The sequence below is a fragment of the Lepidothrix coronata genome, unplaced genomic scaffold (genome assembly GCF_001604755.1).
Source record: "Lepidothrix coronata isolate B3197 unplaced genomic scaffold, Lepidothrix_coronata-1.0 Scaffold116, whole genome shotgun sequence".
In the NCBI taxonomy this organism is placed as follows: Eukaryota; Metazoa; Chordata; class Aves; order Passeriformes; family Pipridae; genus Lepidothrix; species Lepidothrix coronata.
In genome coordinates this window covers 1544117-1562243 of record NW_016690296.1, presented here as the reverse complement: position 1 = coordinate 1562243, position 18127 = coordinate 1544117, and the positions used below count along the sequence as shown (strand labels likewise).

General features: G+C 39.2%; 1 protein-coding gene across 16 annotated transcripts in view; it reads right to left on the bottom strand.

The window, feature by feature from the left end:
* The window catches only part of LOC108502308 (bifunctional heparan sulfate N-deacetylase/N-sulfotransferase 3), a 217583-nt gene that overhangs the window by 113738 nt on the left and 85718 nt on the right, over window positions 1-18127 (bottom strand). For 13 of the 16 annotated variants that reach the window (XR_001876446.1, XR_001876441.1, XR_001876447.1 and 10 more), the window contains 2 exons: window positions 6384-6504; window positions 5548-5663 (listed from right to left, as the gene is read on the bottom strand). The exons of 1 other annotated variant lie outside the window; for it this stretch is intronic. The gene's annotated coding sequence lies outside the window, so the exon portion shown is untranslated. Of the gene's footprint in view, window positions 1-5547; window positions 5664-6383; window positions 6505-13999; window positions 14081-18127 lie in introns of all 16 variants that reach the window. 2 more of the 16 variants (XM_017825145.1, XM_017825149.1) reach the window with 1 other exon arrangement.

The following is an 18127-nucleotide window of genomic DNA, read 5'->3' as shown; positions in this document are numbered from 1 at the left end:
AAAGGATTAATGTGGAGCAGGAGACTGATAAACAGAGTAAAGGCATGGAAAGAAGGGACTTTTTCTGTGCCTAAGAAATCAGATTGTACCCTAAGCAGAACAAAACACAACTAAAATAAAAGGACCCATCCTGAAAAATTATTACAATTGTGTGGATTTTTTTGAACTTCTGTATTTGAGCTCAGCATGTTCATTTAAAGTTAACCCCCCCCCCTCAAAGCTGGAACTCTTGTTCTCCTCTTCTTATGCCCTTCCTCCAGCCACAGCTATCCACAGATGCAAGGTACTTGAACCAATTTGGTAATTGTGTGTAGTTTTCTGGTTTTTGGTTTTTGAAACTAAGCTGTGATGACACAGAGTGTTACAGAAACCCTCCTGAATTTCTGGGTTTGCTCTCAAGAGCAAACACTGCTCTGGACTGTTGGGACAGGAAGGAGAGAGATCAGTTCCATGCATTGCATAAGGTACAGGCTGGATGCAGAGCCTGCCCTACAGAGAATCCCTACACAGACTATAATGGCCCACCCCAATTCTGACTATAAAACACTGACTATAAAACCTCCATTCTCCCACCTTATACTCCAGAGAAATTATCATGTTATGTTCAACTAAGTCCCTGTAATATCGCTTTGGGAGCTGCAGCTCCAAAATCCACCTGGCAGTAACACAAGAGCAGTGCTAGGAAAAGCACAGCTGAGTTGTGGGAGTCTCCTCAAGCATCTCCTCCTCCAAGCATCCCAGTAACTGTGGAAACTAAAATTATGCACGAATAAAGACCACATCTCCTCTGCTATAAACACCTACCCTTTGCAGCACTGTGCTGGTACAAAATTTGATTGTCATTGTTTAGGCTGCTGCCTCTGTTACCTTCCTTGTGACCTGCACTACGAATTGTGTTTGCTTTTATTTGAATGGAGGGCAGAAGAATATATAGATGAAAATTAAACTGGGAGCTTGCCAAGAGTTAAGTATTGCTCCTGTTCTCCTCCCCCTTTTTGGGCTATAAACCAGAGCAGTAGGGCCAGGGCTGCCAGACTCCTTGTTACATGAGATCTACAGTGCATGTGAACACCTGTCTGCACAAGTGGAAAACCAGTTTATTATTCTGTCACACCCCCCCTCGATGTGATGTCAACAAAAGCATCACAAAACCATTCTACTGAAATAAGGAGTGGTTTTGTAAAAATAGTATCAGTTGTATCCACGTGTAGAATGCTGATGCTTAAAAAGACAAAATAAGAACAGGAACCACCCAGCTGCTTTTATAGAAAAATTCAATTTTTTTAGGAACAGTTTCCTAAAAAAACAAAAAACGGGATGCTTTTCTGGTGGTTTTAGAAGGATCACTTTCTCCCTCCAACTCTTCTATCTACCAGATAAATCCTCTTGGCTCTTTCACAGTGCCCTGCCCAGAGACACAGGATAATGGGGATTGCACTCAATCACTCACTGCAGGGACTCCCTCATCCTTCTTCCTTCTGAGGGATTGGAAGGATGGTCAGTGGATCTGCGGCTAATTTAGAAAGATTAACCACTCCTCAAAAGAAGCAGGTGCTAAATCCCACACAAAGCAGCAGCTTACACACTCTCCAGTATGAGCTTTCCTGCCTGTGCTCCTCTTCTGGCCCTTGTGCTGTTTATAGCAAGGCCTGCACTGAAAGAAATAACAGCTTCTCTGCAGAATTCTACTGACTAAAACTAGGCCAGACACAGCAATAAAAATACTGAAGGTTACCCACTGGGTATATTTCTGATTGGCTTTGCGTTATGCCAATACCGTATGGAGGAAAATGTCTTAAAATCTATACATAATTTAAACCAAAAGCAACTTCAAATCCGAACTGGAATGACGGATTGACTGCCATAGGAATTTTGCTAACATATTTCATCACCAGAAACCAAAAAAAAAAAAAAAAAAGAGCTTTAAAACAACAACATATGTAAACAAAGAATGTAAATAAAATCAAACATTAGCATCTAATCTTCAGTTGTGAATTTTTCAGAGGCACTAAACTATCAAACGTCAACAGCATCAATGTGTGGCATGCACTGCTTATGTTCACTTTTAAACACTAAGACACGACTAAAACACACAATTTGTCCTGAAGAAAGTACAGCTTACTGTACACTTTACAGCCTCCCCCAAAGAGCAGACTAAATCCTTCCAAGATTCTAGAAACACATAACAGGAATAGTTAGGGAAACCTGCATGCATTCCTAGGAATCTTACCAGTCACTCCACTGCATCCCAAATTTAGTTCCCTGTTACTTGTTTGACCAAATGTTTGACTGTTGCTGCTCCGTTTTTCCCAATAACCACCTGGAGCTCAATACAGGGACTTTAAGCAGAGGATACTTATGCAACATTTATCTAATTTTAAAGGGACTGATACTAATTACGTATTTCTTCCCTAATTGGTTTCCCTCATAAAGAAATATGACACTGATAAATGCACAGTCTTACTCCTCTCATTTACCATTTAGTCCTCAGAGACCCGATTCAAGGTAGGCTCCCACTACACTGGGTGCTGAACAACACAGCCTAGAAAACCATCAATCCTATTCATTCCTGAAGTACTAAATTCACTGCATCCCAACTCTTGAGTTAATTTTTAATATATTTGTCCTACCTCCATGCTGTTAATGCAAATGTGAATTACAGCTCCTTACATGCTTAGAATCTTTAGCGTAACGCTTTCTGTCTCTCACAAAGCAAAGGTAAATAGGGGATAAAAATTTCCTTAAAAACTCTACACGTTCCCTCCCACCCCCCAGAAAATTCTCCTCCAAGGCTTCTGAGCAGGACCCTGCAGGGCAGAGCAGGGCATATGTTAGTGAGGGAAGGGGGGAAGTGACAGATGTTGACTGCATTTCGGAACAACACAATTGGGTCCATGGATAGATACAACTGTATCTGATTAGGTAGACAGCTCCATTCATCTCTTGTTCACCAGCCAGGAGGTCTCTAATTGTTTTGCAGATCACTTAGCAATTAATGATGCTGTTGCCCTTGGACAGATCATGCCACAGATCAATATTTTCTGGCAAAGTCAAAGCACTGAGTAGACATAATGATACTGAAGTTACTCTGTTAATAGAGCCCACAGCAAGGATTGGGGTGGGAAACTTCTTGGATAAGAATTTATTTCTGTCACAGGCACAAATTATTTTTATTGTTGAGGTGAGACAAACAAACTGGAATTGGAAGTAAAATACGTGCTGGCAAAGATATCTACCTTTCCTTGAACTGACAATAACTAGGTGTACCTTAAGTGTATCATATTTTCTCTTGCAAGTCCTCATTAACCACAAACCTCTACAAATTCTACTTCACAAAATTAAGCCTGTTCAAAATTTTTCACCAAATCAGACACAAATTTGGAAAAAGAAGAGGTTGCTGAGCAGACTAATGAGTGAACAGAAGTGGGAGTCTTGAAACTGGACTGGAATGATCCCACTTGGATCAAAGGAAGAATGGCTACAGAGGGAAAGAGAGCCTGGGTTAAATTTCTCCTTCATTTGCCCAACACATGTGTATTATGGATATTGCTGCTGTGTAACAGCTTTGTTTTAAGAGATAATCTGTGCCATAACAATCAAAATTCTTCACTAGAAATACTGACTTATCTCTACAGAAAAGTAGGTTTACACAAACCAGACCATATTAGTAGCCCGCATTAAGCCCAAGTATTTCACATTGTCAAGGCTGATATTATTTTCCTTGCTCTCTGGTGAAATCTAGTTTAGGGCACTGACTTTGCTGTCATCAAAGCCAATGGTAAAGTTTAAGATGATTACACCAGACTGAGAATTTTTATTAATTATTTTCCCCATAAGAAGAATGGCGTCCAATTTCCTGGTTGGAACACATTTGAAAACCAAATCAAAATCAATTTTAATCCAATAAAAAACAAGTGTAAAGGTAAATAATTTATGGTAAAAAGGGGACTTTTTACAGCCTGTATGACTCAAAATGGTTATTATATCTAAAACATCACCACAAGTGAGGACTTGCTTGGATTTCTATTACAACTTTAAATTATAGCTTTTGAGTGCCTCAGGATAAGTTTAATTGGGAAAGAACTGTAGTTTGAAAATCAATTATTTTCAGTAATCATGTGTTTCAGTTCTTCACTAATGACCCATAGAGCTATCTGTGTAAAACAAATCTTATCAGCCCGGTATCAGTCTGAGCAGCTCAATAAACAACCCAGTGTCTTACACACTCAGTGCTATCTGTGTAACCACGAATTCTCCAGGGGTGTGATGCTATTAAGAACACTGGGATTCTATTAAGTACACTGGGATTATTCCAGCACATAATGTAGCCATGAAAACCTGCCTGGGGGGACAAATGTGTTGTGCCCTTCTCCTCAAGGCCCCAAAGTTCCATCTGTGACAGCAGTTCAGAGGCCATCACTGCCTGACCAAGGTGCTGCAAGCCAACAGCTTGCAGGAGCAGCTCTTTTCTATCCATGGCTGTGGATAATAATTTCTTCTTTGCCATTTTGAAACTACCTTTCATGTATCAGTTCTTTATCTTCTATTCTCTCTGGGAGGCAGCTCCAGAAGTCTTTCCCCAGAGGGCTTATTTTGGAGCTCTCTGACTGTTCCGTTTGGTCTCCTCTGGATTCCCTACAGCCTGCACAGATCTTTTCCTTGCAGTGCAGTGTCCTGACTCTGGATGGGATTCTGCCCATGTTGAGCAGAGCAAAGGGATCACTGTGCACCTTTTGTGAGGGGCACTGCCTACCACATAATTCCCACTACACCAACTGCTTCCTTGATAAGAGTCTGCCCTTGTTCTCTGTGAGTGCTCTAACTGCCAGGCCTTTTTCTGATGAGCAGATTTCTGAAAATTCAGCTCCTTTATCTTCAGTGCAGACTTCATATCTGCTATGGATAAAATCTTAAGTTACTGATATAGAATCAAAAATCTTCATTTTATCATTTCCATTGCTTCACTTCTATTTTCATTTGTTTCTATAATTTGAAGATTTTAAAAGCTTTACTTTAAAATTTCCTTTATTTTCATGCTATAGTTGCTGGTTTTAGTTCAGACTCAAACTAAAAATGATTTTATAATTCTAAGGTATTTCATGCAATGTGGGAACATAATACATGATGTGATTATATACATTCAGTTACTTGTGTATTTGCAGAAAAAGGCAGCTAGCTGTGCTTGTCCATATTCATTCTTTAGAAGCCTGTGACAACTAGAACTATGCACATACATTTTAAATTGGCTTTACACTAAATTGTAGTTCTTTCTTCCACATTAACTTTCTCTTAAGCATGTTAAATAACAAGAGAATACAAAAATACAAATTAAGTTCAAAAAAGAGTATAAAGTTAACATAACCTTTCTCAGCAGTTACACTTTTTTGATGTACGCTTCCTACTCTAGTTTTTTTTTCTGTAAAAAATTATTTGGAAACAATTAAATAGGTAGACAAGCTGTTAATGGAGAGTGCTGTATCATTAAATAAGCTTTTTACTCAAATCTATCCTTAAACATGACCAACATGCATTCTTAAAAATACTGACCTCTATGGACTTTAATGGATTCGGTGCTGATTTATTCCCCTCAGGTCCCTCCCGGTGGGCACTGGCACACCACATCAGAGAAAATACTGAGCCCAGATGCACACAACTCTGTTTAGCTTGAAGAGAATGTAACAGTGATTTTGAAGAGTGCAGGTCACAAACTTATTTGATTCTTTTACTCTAATGTCTCTATGAAAAGGTAACTGCTTGAGCCAATGCTTATTCCTGCTGGTCATATATAACCTTTCCCAGGCACTCTGTCAAAGCAGATCCCTGAGGCTGCTGTAGAAGACCAACGTCTTTCCAAAGCACCAATGGAACCAGGAGGTTCCAGCTCATGAGAACTCTGGTTATTAGACACTTGACTAAGTCATTGGAAAGTTGGGAGCTCAGCATGAGGTTCGGGCAAGGGCAAAATAATTTAGGTAGGATTGACGTCCACATACTGAGAGTGGGAACAGCAGCACTGCCGAATTCCTTGGTGGTAACAGAAAGATTATGAGTGGGAAATCTGCATTGAAGCATAATGGTAAAACTGACAACAGCAAAAACCACAGGTCTATTCCAAATGTTGGAATGAATCCAAGCAGAATTTGCAAAGGAGACTTGCAATAACTCTCAAACACTCGGCAATATGTCTTAAGTGAATGATCAAAAACATTACAGTCATTACTGCTTCTCATTTTGAGAAGAAACTGAGAGACCTTGCAAGCAACAGAAGTTGAAAACTTTCCCTCATACAAAGTAAGTCTGAGGAATTCAGGAAACTTCTTTTCTAGGCAGGAAGATGATAATGTATCTGTTTTCTATTAATAATCAATGTTTCACTGGTTTACCTGCTGCCTGTATGGGGCATGCTGGGTCAAAAGCTCTTCAGAGACAGTGTTTAGCTCTGTGGCCCATAAGATGAGACAGATTCTTGCATTTTCAGGTCTCCTGTGTACAACATCCAGGTTGCTGGGGAGGAAAAAAAAATCACCTTCCAATATATATGAGACTAATTCTCAGCTGACAAGGATTTATATTACATAAATAAAACGCATCAAAACTGGGTTGGAAAACTCTCTGGCAGTTTCAAATGAAAGCCAAGAATTAATTGGACACAGAGACAAACAATTTTTCCATTCGGAAGATGAATTCCTGCAAGTCAAGGTTGAGTTACATTTAACATTGCCTGGAGGATTTTCATTTCTGGGAGTGTTTGCCTGGGATTTATAATAAAGACTAGGGAGAATATCCTCGGGTTCTGTTTTCCTGAGATTTTTATACAGTGTCCATCACCGTGGTAGCTGGTTGATGTATGTGAGCCATGGGGCTCTTCTGATTCAGATGGCTCATTATTCACCATAATGACTCCCAGATTACATGAATGGAGAAGCAAATCTTGCCCCCTTCTTACAGCAAACCATCTTTTCTGGAGTTTGGTCCAGTCAGAGGAAAAGAGTTAAATCATGTCTTTGTTGGCAGCTCTGTAGAGAGATCTAACTAAACAATGCTCGTGACGTGTCAGTCCTTTTCAAAGAAGAGAATTCGTGCTTTATTTAGAAACTTCACCTCAACAGATCTCTAGAGTTTAAAATTTTGCCCTTCCAGATAATTAAGGACAAAGTCCAAGTAAACATAAAAAGAGAGTTGTGAAGAGATCCCTCTTTACCAAGCTTTCCACCACCAGCAGTGCATGCTGTCCCTCTGCCTCCATACCTGCTGGAAGACAGGAACTTGTATTTTAAAGTCTGCTGCAAAAGTAGGAGCACAGAATGCACATGAAAAATAAGAAATAAAGCAGAGACAGACAAGTAATACCTGAACTAAACTCATGAAATTATGGGAATCAGCCATATGAAAAAACCCACCACCTTTATTATTTTATAGGAATGAAAATATGGGAAAATCCAGAGAGTGCTCTAAAATCTACAGGGTCTGAAGCTATCACTAGGGTAAAACTTCTAGTAAAATCTATAAATACAGAATTACTTGGTGCTGTGTGCTTGGTAATTGTGCATTATTTCATGTACCACTGAGATTTTTTTCTTATTCTACTGTGGAACAAATACTTATTCTGCTTCTTCACGATGTGTTCCATTTTCAAAGATGTGCATATGTTCTTCCATATCCCTGACTCCTTTTGAAGCAAGAATCACAGATAAAATGTCCAAATCACCCTAATTGCTTCCACTTACTGCCTTGAAATACCATTACTGTAATACCAGATACAAATCCTGCAGTTATAAAACCGGTGTGCTGAAACCATTGCTGTTTTCTCCAAAAGATCCAGTGTTCTGGTTTTGCTCACCTGTCTCCTGTTCAGAGAAGTGCTGCCTTTCAATAAATGAAAATCAGTAATTTTATTCTTATCTCCCTGCATTTACTATCAGTATTGACCAGAAATGGAAGCTTAAATTGCCTCTTGAAGGACACAGAAAATCCTCAAATTGACTGGAAATGGGAAAGCATCCAATGCTCTTCAGAATAGAGAAGCATCTTGTGTCCACGCTGGACAAGCAGGTATCTGTAAGTCCATTCTACTGAAAGAAGATTAGGACAACAGCCATGTTTAATACATTATGTGTGAGAGGAAGACTCAGGTGTTACTAATTTCCTAAAGTCTATGATTAACTTCAGATACTGGAGCAAGGAAATAAGTTGGTACGAACTGAACGGGGATCTTTTCCCATCAAAACACAGGATGACAGAAAACGCAAAACCACGAATGAAAGGAATTACTAAATGGCTTTATAGAATTCCCCTAAGGAGAAAAACAGAGCTGAAATGCATATAGCTAAACAGAAAACCGAATATAAGTTTAAAACAAATGTATCTGCTCATGGTACATCCATCGGTACAGCAGCTTTGCTGATCTGATCAGGAGCCTGTAAGCAAAATTGCTCACGTATCACAGGTTAACAGAGATTACCAAAGAGAGCTCCAGGTCTGTAACTTTACATCAACTCATAATTCAAACCATCCACCTACTTTATTAAAGTTGACTCATTGGCAAGGCTGCAGCTCCTGCTAATGAGGATAGAAGGCAAAACAGAGAGAAAATTATCTGGAGAGAAATGAGAATCGTGGGCCAGACAGAAGGAGGGGGAAAGGAAAGCAAAATGCTGGTTAAGTGTAAAAGGCAAAAATCTACCATGAAGTGAAATGAAACTCCTGTCTGGGAGAAAAGCAATTTAGCTTTATGAACAGCTGCCTCACAGAGGGTCAGGCATATGAGCAATTAAAATTAAACAAGTTGATTTTAATATGCCTTAGTAACTGTGATTGATCTCACAGAGCTGCTGTTGACTGTACATCAAGAAACAATTTAGGATACAGTTTAAAACAAAGTTTATAATCCTCCTTTAATGGATTTTAGTACCTCAGGCAGTACAGTGTTCTAAAAATTATTAAAATGTGCCCTGTCTCTGTGTAATCAATAAAGCTTCCCACTGTAAGATTGGTGCAGTTCCAGGGACTCCTCATGCCTGGCCATGCTGTGTCTGTAGAATTCCAAATAAGTCATCTATCATTATTTCTATACACAGGATTCATTAGACACCTCATCCTTCAGCTTATTAGCACTGAAGTCAGCCAAACAATCCAATCCAGAGGTCACCTTTTAACAAATACAGACTTCACCCAAAACATACATCAAAAACCTTAAAAGATATATGTCGAAATACAGTAGCAGGGATGGACAAAAGACTGATGGACACATTTGAGATGTGAACTGTAAAGTGCCTACAAAAGGAAATTGGGAGAATTCATTCTGATTTTCCAGGTGAAGTCTAAAATGGCAGGTTAAGAAACAGGTCACACATCTTATTAGACAGGAGAAGGAAACCCCACCTCTCTGACCATCCAAAAACCTGCACACTCCTAAAAGTTCATTTGTTATTTTAAAAATCTGCTTTTTGTTGTGTTAAAAAAAATCACGACTGATTTTAAATCAGATTCAGGTTTGCAGCTTTTTATAGGGAAAAGAGCAACAAGTAAATGTTTGCCTATTACATGGATAAAGAGCAACTCAAACACATTACTGACATTAGATTAAAGGCAAACCTGAAGCATGAATTTTAAAGAAAAACCCCTTCTGACACAGGGCTATTACGACCTGAAACATCAACCAACTCAATAAAAAAATCCTGCCTTCAGTTTTCAAAGGAAATGCAGCCAGTACTAACACCTTTGGTGTTTTATTAGTTACCATCACCAGTAATTTTCTGTTGAAAAAATAAATAAAAAAAATATTTAATAACCCATCCTTGGAGTTGAACCCAGCAGCTTTGGGCCTTGTGCTGCCTCTCCAGAGCTCTGAAGTGGCTTTGCTCAGGGCAAGAACGTGCATGGAAGTGCACTTTGGTTCATCGGTGTCCGAACTTCCACACAACGAAAACTCACATGAAGTGATCATGAATACTCCTCTATGTCACTTACTTGGTTCTACCACGACATGTCTGTCTGTCTTTTTGTTTTTAATGGAGAAATCAAATGTGACTGGAGGCCTGAATACTAGATAAGGAAAAAATCTTCTTGGATACAAGCTTGTTTTCCTTTCCCACCAATCTAAATGTCCCTTCCATAGCTTTTATATCTCAAACTAAACAGCACCTGCGTCTCCTTCCTATTTTGTCTGCTTCCAAAATAGTGTAATTTTTCAGTACATAAAGCAAAGTTGCTGATATGAAGATGAAGTATCCTTCAAACCTCCCCATGCACCTTCTGGCACCACAAACACTCAGATGTTCTTGGGTTCAATCTGATTCTTTCCTTGTATTTGTCACAGAGCAAGTGTACCAGAATACTGAAAGCTCCCAGATATTTTCCTGTTTACTGGGCTACAACTTTTGTTTTTCACAGCTGCAGATTTTCCTTCACCAGCCTTATCTCTCTGCTGTTCTTTTATCAGTGTTCATCACACATTATTGTCTGCAGTTACAGGCAAAAAGCTCTGGTTTCCTGCAATAATTTCATAATGATGAAATGGATCCTGCTGAGAAACACATCACAAGGAGATGTTTCCAGGACCTTGTATCTCCAACCTGCGGGAGATCTGGTTCAGTATTCCTCTGTAATTACTGTAATCTATATAAAATCACACATAAAAGCAATGATAAAATGGAACACAAAGAAAAAAAGATTTAAATATGAAAAAGTGGCTGGCCTGGAGAAGCAACTGTTCTCATGCTGCCCAATTAGGCAGCTCTAACAGTAAATGAGATGTTGAGGGGCACAAGGAAAAGCTAAAGTTCACAATAAAGTATAAGATTCTTTCAGAAAGATCTAGCTTGAGGCAAGGAATTTATCTTCAATTACCTATTTACTCTTTATTCCTTTACTCAGAGTTTTGGCTGCCATTATTACACAGAGTTTAAGGAATAACTGAGATTTTGACAACTCTTGAATGATAATCCCCCGTGAGAAGAAAGAGTCATTCCTGACCCTCACCCATAAGCCCTGTTTTCTATGGGCCAGGTCTCTCTCAGCTTCTTGAAAGGATAAGAGGTGTGTTAGAGGCCAAAAGCTCCTATTCCCAAGTCTTTCAAACCTTTAGAGATGATGATTCACACTTTCCTGAAATGGTGTCCCAGATATGGACCTTCCCTTAAAGCCACGTGAGAAATTCTCTCATCTTCACAACTCCAAACCAGCCCTAAGTATGTTTTTTTCCAGGAGTCCCTCATACATCTCATTTTGTATTTTTCATTCTCTCTTAAAGTCCACGTACCTCTGCCTCCCTCGTTCTTCTAACTGTATTAATTATACATAAAGAAAAGACATTCCAGTGTTCTGCTCATGCAAAATCATTCTTATGTTCAAAATTTAAAGGTAATTACAGTTGACAATTTCATTTCCTTTAGCATAATCATGGAAATTGAGTCATGAATTCAGGTTTTAATAGCTCCTTACTCCCCATTAGAGCTTCCTCCTGATGAAGTACTGATACAAACATCCTAAAAGGAACCAAGAACCCTTTTTCCCCCTTTTTTTTGGTTATATTCCTGCTCTGGAAAAAGAAGAGGGAATGTTATGTCATTTAGGTGAACTATAACTCTGGTCAACCAGTGATTAAAAACATACAAGTGAAATGAAAAATACCACAAACCTTAAAGCATAGAACACTATTTTTGGCCTGAACCTGTACATTCTCCATTGTGTGCAGTGAAAAGAATCTCTACTGACAAATTGCAGGGTTGTTTCCTTTAATTAAATATAGGTTTGAAGTAATTAGCCCTGGATGTAGGAAATATTAATTGGTACTTTTATACCAAAACAACCAGTGATAACAGTTTGTATTTCTACAGCACCTTCCAATTGGAATTGGGTAACTAACTCGTTAATTAAAATAATTAGTAATGTTCCATCTAACCTAAAGGGAGATAGATACATTTTTCTTTATTCCTCATTACATATGCAAGATTTCATGGTGGTGTTTTTAACTACATAAAATTTTTATTTGTTTTCTTTTCAGAAAAAAGTAATCCCTGTGTGTAAAAAAAGCCCCATTTAAATAAAAAACTCTGGGATTTCTGTCATCTAAGTCCATCTTCTTTAGCTACTTCCCTGGCCTGCAGGCATTAGCATTTTTAAGAGCATTAAAAACACAAGCTGGCCACTAGCCACTTGAAAAATCAATTAAAAGGGGGTTTCCAGTATGATAAATGCTAATGTTTTGGGAGCAATTCCCTTAACAGATTATATAGAATTCTGTGAGGAATTAAAAGTAAAATGGAATAAAAAACATGTTTCAGCTATTTAATAACTTCTTAATTACTCTCATTTTACTGGGAAAATAACAGGTAACAAATAACATTAAGTTCTTATATGAAAGACACGAAAGACAAATTATATACATTCAATTATAATTTCAGGTTAAAATAGGCTATTTATACACCAAGCCTAAATCGACTGAACAATTTAATCACTTAATTTACAAAGTCATTAAAGGTAATAAGAACAGTGGCTTATACTGTCATGAAATCACAACTGTCCACACCATTAAACTCCTCATCTATTTCTGGCCTAACAGAAAATTATACAATGATTGAAACAATAAAAAAAGATGAGCAAGAGCATGACAATATGTTTGTCCAGTACCAATCTGGCTTTTTTAATGTAGATCACTAATGATTGATTTTCTCCACTTAAAGTAGTTAATTCTCAATTTTTTTCAGCTTGTTGCAGTGCTTCCTCCCTGCCCTTTGCTCAGGGGAGGTGCAGAGCCAAGAGACAGCCAGGTCACTTCTCATGGCAGAGGACAGTTCCTGAACCCCAGGCCTTTGGCACCAGGGATCATGAACCACATTTTACTCAAGCTACTGCAGCTTTCTGGGAGACAAAAAATGATGATGCTGGAAAAGCACTCTGGGTATTTGCTGACAGAGGGAACTCTTGCTCATAAATCCGATTTATTAGTGCAGAGTTCTGACTGAATTCTTTCATGTCAATGGGCAGCAAGTTGTTCTCCACCATCTGAGCTGACTTTCAAGAGCAGGAAGCAGACAGAGATTCCAGCCCAGCCACCTCTGCCTGTTAATCTCAGAGCAGCAAGGCAGCCTGGACTGTAACTCTGGGGCCCATCTCTAATAACAGAGGCTTTAGCAGATGCTGAACTCTAAAACATAATGAAGAAAAGCCTCTTGAAACTGGGACCACTCAAATCATCAGCTCAAACTCTTCCTCAATGCCTGGAGGCTCATCCCAGCAGCCAACACCTGAAAGTTAAACCCTTTGTGAACGAACCTTTTCACACATATGGCTGAGGCACTTGGACTGTGGGAGCTTCACTTCTCTGATTATCTGCTGTTTAAGAGTTTAAGAAAATGTTTGTTGTGATGGTCTGAAGAGCAGTAGCATTTTTATCAAGGGAAGAATGACAAACTGAGATGAACTGAGGTTTTGTCAGAAAAAGATGATACCCACTTCACACTTCTATAAGATAAGTGTAAATTAATGCACTTGGAGTCTGACTACACACAGCTTCAAGTCACATAAGTATGTGGACACACATGCATGTACACGCAGCACAGGATCCTTTTCTAGACAGAAATATTATTTTTCAAGGCTGAGAGGTAAATAAAAGCATTATCAAATCCTTTTTCCACAGAATAACTGTCACTAGCATAACGTTTACAACACCTAGAAAGAATATTAGTGAACTGAGAGAGATGGCACTGCCCCTTTGGTACTTTCATTACGGGAAGAAATACAGCCTGCAGGGCTTTGCTGCAAACCCTGCATTCTTTCTCCAACCAAGTACATATCGATTTTTTGGAAGTCTGATTATCAGTAGGTGAAAAAGCCCCACACAGCGGATGATTTACCCTCTCAAGGATGCATAAGTTATCCAGAGAATGATACTGATTATTCTGTATCATCACCTGCAGTTCCCAGATTTGCAATAGGGCTCTCAGAGAATTATAATATTGTTTTAAAGAAACAGATTAAACATATTTGTACTACTAACCTGAATGCCCACCCTTCAAGTATCACACATTCTATCTCTGCTACCCACAGCAGCTGACCTTTCAATGTGCTTTCTCAGTCCCTAAAAAGAGAGCAGAGTGTATATGTTGCCCACTGTCCAGATATTAACTCAAAAATACATTTTTAATCCCACTAAATTATTTTATATAATAAGTCCCATGGTTAAAACTAAACTGCAGCAGAGGAGCAGCACACTGGCTGAGTAGTCAAGCAGCAAGAGCCACAAGTCTTTACACCAGCAGGAGCTACTCACTCATTTCTTTTGTTGAAGGAAACTTTCATGAACAACAAATAAAAATAATAAATAAATCATAAATTGGATGCCAAACCAAGACATGTTCAGCAGGGTTTGCCTATATGTTGAAAGACTCTTTTTATCACAGTTATAGCAAGACATCCAGTTGTCCTGTAATTCTCCTAAATACCCCTGGAGTGTTTTGATTTGTTTGTGTGTTCTTGGAGGTTTTTTGGTGGTTGTTTCGCTTTTTGAATTCAAGCCTGACTAATGTAATAACAATAACTGACTCAAGTAATGGTTTTATACAATCATTAGGCAACAGTCAACGGACCCCAGTTCTCAGTTTGCACTTCCAATATGTAAGAAGCTTCATTTAGAGAATGAAATGAGCTTAAATCAAACTGATAGGAGCTCCGTGAATTCTAAACTTTATTGTACAGCATAATGTAGCAGAAATTAAATTACTTTCTGTTGACTGTATCATTAGGTCTCATTATGCAGTTCTATCATATGTAACTGGAAAAATCTTATTTAATCCTTACTAAATACGACAAAGACCTCGAGTGAACCATTTTAAGTTAAGATCTTCTGATCAGAAGCCTTCATGTTAAAGGCACAGAGAGCTTTGATATTAAAGAAGCTGTCTGTGCAAGAATACTTACATACTAAATGAGATTATTTCTACCCCAGAACTCAACATCACCAAAAATGTTTTATGAAACTAAATTCTCAGATATCTAATAAAATATAGAAGCAGCTGTGTCTTTAAAGTGATTCTGACCCAGTGTTCCAGAACTGAACCAGACTGCTGTTAACTGACATACTCCCTTCGATACTGATTCCACAGTTGACAGAGCACTGGGAGCAGTGCTGGGATTTGGGTTTTCCAATTCCAGCCAAGTGGCTCAGCAGAGTACAACAGCCACCAGAGCCAGCACAAGGAAAGGAGTAGCCTTGTGGACTGGGAACAAAAGTGCTCCTTTCAGTGGTAGTGAACAATGCAATGGGCTCAGCCACAACATATCATTTCACCCAAGGATCAAACATCACAAGTCAGCTTTGTCTGAGCTCACTGGAGTCAAGTGCATTTGCACTTGGCTGAGGATTTATCTTCAGAAATTCATACTTCTAAAAATATAAAACTCAAGGGTAGATACACTGTGACAGAAAGAGGTGCCTCTTATTCCTCAAAGCAGTCATGGCCCTTGGCTCATCAACAGCTTTTGTCAACAGCTACAGGTACTGCTCAACAATAAAAACCGTTCTGAAAGGCTGGCAAAAAAGCTTCCACCAAGGACGTACTTTCATTCCCCTCCCTCCTCTGCTATTCTGCCTTCTTTTCTTTTGCTCCTTTATCCTGTGCCATATGATCCCATCCTGCTCCATATATCCCACCTTCCCCTTGCACCAGCTTTGGAGTTTGTCAGATTCCTCGCTGAGTTGGTTCAATTTCCTAAGCCTGCAGGAAAAAAGGCCCAGGAAAATTATTTACACACACATTATTTTAGCTTCCTGCCAGGTTAGTGAGCTGTCAGGCTCCCAAAGGGGTGTGCTAAGTGGCAAAGCTCATGTAATGGAAGTGCCCAGAGCAAGTACACAGTAATTGAGGGGGGACTGCATGTGTGTATGTGTGAAGACAGAAACAATGCAGTGCTGGGAATGCTCCCTTTGGCAAAAGTGAGGCATAAATGGGCTCAGAGACATACTCAATCCATAGCCTGAGGCAAGCAGACATTTGGTGTCTTGTTTGGACTGGTCTACAGCAGCCAGGCATTTATCCTTTGGCCTCGTTTTGTATTTTGACCATAGAAAGGCTTCCCTGCCCAACAGTTCCAGTGCCACACTACCCCTTTACCACAATCAAAACACGACGACACATATGTCCATCTTGAATGAGGAAAAAGAAACAATGGATGCTTCTCTGCAATTTCAGCACAGGTCTTTCTTCCAGTAAAAGGCATCAAACAGCATTCACCAGACCTAAGGCCAGTGTGACGACTCCAATGAACATAAGGAAAGAGATAAAAATAAAAGCATGCATTTTATTGGTTTCAACGTAGCATGTTCCAAAATTACTCCTCCAGGATGCACAGAAGAGCGAGCAGATAACGCACTGCTAGAAATGAGAAAGCAGAGAGCACAATGTGTTTCCCATTTCTCGAGCAATTACAAGCAGGCAGGCTCGGGGCAAGGCTTTTTACAACGTTAAATGGCTACAAAAGCAGTCTGACTTTGCTGCCCCTTGTACTGGGCTCTCCTGCGTGCCTGCCTCAGCTGCACATTTGTCTCCCTCCACTTCCAGGACCTCCTACAAGGACAAGCTGATTGAATAGCTCCCTGCAGCTCTGACCTACCATCCTGCATTGGAACAAGCAACTGGATGCGACACGACAAGAGGGTACTGCAGAAGATTCTTTGTACTTCATAGCCTTAAAGCCACTGGTGCCTGTCCTCACTGCAGTCCAGATCCTACCCCTCTGATGCACTCAAATTCATGGGCTCTGACAGTGCTAATGGGGCAAATTCCACCAATATCACTGGAGCTCCCCAACACATCCCAAGGCACAAACAGATCATATTTCAACATCGCCTGAAGAACCTCATCAGTTTTAGACAACTGAAAAGTGAAAATTCCAGATTATTTTCCAGATTTTTTTGTTTCTCTTAAGTGTTTGTTTGGTTTTTTTATACTTACAGTTATCTGCTACAGCCCTCTTTATCAGCCACAGGTTTCTCTGATCCTCTTTATCTACCATCTATTTGCAAATCAATGAAGGGGAAGGTGGGATGACTAAGTCTTCAACTCCTTGTGTAATTTTTTTTTTGGTGCATAAAATACATGGATAGACTTTCTAATCAATGAAAAGGTATAATTCTCTTTTTTGTTTGCAGTTAGATACGCATAAGTGATATTTAAATACAGTAATCCTCTAGGACAAGATTCCAATTTGCTGAGTGTACATGTTGCAAGAAAGAGCACTTCTAAAAATCATGTTACTTCTTTTTAACCCCAGTGGAACAACTTGCTAACAAGGCTTAATGAAAAGCCACAGAACTTGACCCCAAGTGACTTACATCAAATCCGGAATCTGCTGCCACTGAAAAACTCCTGTTGTGTATAGTAACTTTGGTAGATTAAAATTAAGACTTAAATGTGAAAATGCAGTTGCAAAATTTCTGATTGTTTCTGGTAAACTTTTATCATTGATGCACACAGAAAAACCTACATCTCTGCTTCAGTGTTAACAGATGTTATATGAAATTCCTCTAGCTGACAAATCTTCTACAAATCTGAGTTAAGGGCACAAGAAAGGGATTTTTGTAACAAAACTAAAGAGCTAACTTTATCTACTGTGGCATCAATATGAACTTATGATACTTGCAGGATGATAATTTTCACAGTGGTAATTCTATCAATGCTCTTAGCAACCTTTCCAGTCCCTTGAGAGTGCTTTCACACTCCAAACGTGTTACCAGAGCTGGAGCTGTTGCAGCATATGAAATGAATCTGCAGGACAAAGGTCCTTCTTACTGACGCAGTACAAATCAGGACGATTATATAAAAATGCTTTCTGTTACAAATATTATTTTCAAAATATTTACAAATATTTTGCAACGACCTAGAAGCAGAGGCTCAAAAAACCCTGAAGGTGACCAAGTGTAACATCCCAGCCCTGGAGACACAAGCTCAGGGGTCTCAGCCAGGAGTTTTACTTTTTTAAATATATATATAGGGTTCTTTAATACCTTGAGATAGTGCCAAGAGAATAACCCACACACTTGTTCCCAAGAAGCACCTGTACTGATAATTTAGACGAGGCAAAAAAGGGAACCTGGCAAAAGTTCAAAAGGGCACCACACAATCCAGGC